General features: G+C 37.9%; 1 non-coding gene across 1 annotated transcript; it reads right to left on the bottom strand.

Annotated features, from left to right (window-relative positions):
- Nucleotides 1–270: 270 nt before the first annotated feature.
- LOC139184266 (U6 spliceosomal RNA) lies at nt 271–377 on the bottom strand. The gene has a single exon (XR_011567858.1). It is a non-coding gene; the product is annotated as a U6 spliceosomal RNA (small nuclear RNA).
- Between the last annotated feature and the right edge of the window lie 613 nt (nt 378–990).

Raw genomic sequence — 990 nt, 5'->3', positions numbered from 1 at the left:
TATTTTGACAACTAGACTCTAAGTCCCTGTAATGGCAGTTTCATCCCAGCATGAACCAACCATAGTTTGAGAAATGATGACATATGAACCATCATAGAAGATTTTGAAAACATAGAAAATCTTCTTTTGTGATACTAAAGGGCAAGAAGTGACAAACTGTTTTTTTTTTTTTAATTACAATAAATAAACTCAAATGGCAGGGAGAATAAGACCCCATTTTTAAAGTTCGGTTGATATGTATGTAATAGTGGGGTCTCTCTCTTTTCCTTTTTTAATACAGAATGCTTTACAAGTTTGCATGCCATCCTTGCACAGTGGCCATGCTTGTCTTCTTTGTTTCATTCCAATTTTATTATCTGTGCTGCCAAAGTGAGTAGAGTGGGACCTTTATTTCAACTCAGTGCCAGGCATAGAATAGGCCATCAGTACATGCATTCCGAATGGATGAAGATGGTTGATATACTGATACTTGGCATAAGGTGTTGTATATTCTCATCTCCCTATATAATGTAAGTGAACTAGCGCTTCTCTTGATTTTAGTTTTATTTTTGGCCACAATATGTTATAAGTAAACTGATCCATTTTTCCAAAAAAAAAAAAGAAGTCTGAATCACAAGATAAATAATGGAATGAAAAGACTTGTACCCATTTCCATCCTTATTGAAGGAGGAGGGTGGAGGGTTCAAATGCAGAACCAGTGCTGGCTCACAGCAGACATCCAGGGACACCTTTATTTTCCCTTCACCACCTCTATTTTCTCCTCCCTCTTGTGTGACAAGCCTAATGATTGAGGACATTTCTACCTATTGAATATAAAAAGAAGCTAATCGTTTTGGGATCAAAATATCTTTAAAATGGCAAGGTGAGCACATGTGAGCTTTGCTAGGTCAGTCCACAGGTCAGCCAGCAAACAGTGCCCACAGATTGATAGCCAGGTGAGAAATGCAGGTCAGAAGGGACAATTTAGAGAACAAGGGCAGTTAGTTAAGG

This window comes from Bos indicus, chromosome 7 (assembly GCF_029378745.1).
Source record: "Bos indicus isolate NIAB-ARS_2022 breed Sahiwal x Tharparkar chromosome 7, NIAB-ARS_B.indTharparkar_mat_pri_1.0, whole genome shotgun sequence".
In the NCBI taxonomy this organism is placed as follows: domain Eukaryota; kingdom Metazoa; phylum Chordata; class Mammalia; order Artiodactyla; family Bovidae; genus Bos; species Bos indicus.
This window is presented reverse-complemented; position numbering and strand designations above follow the sequence as displayed.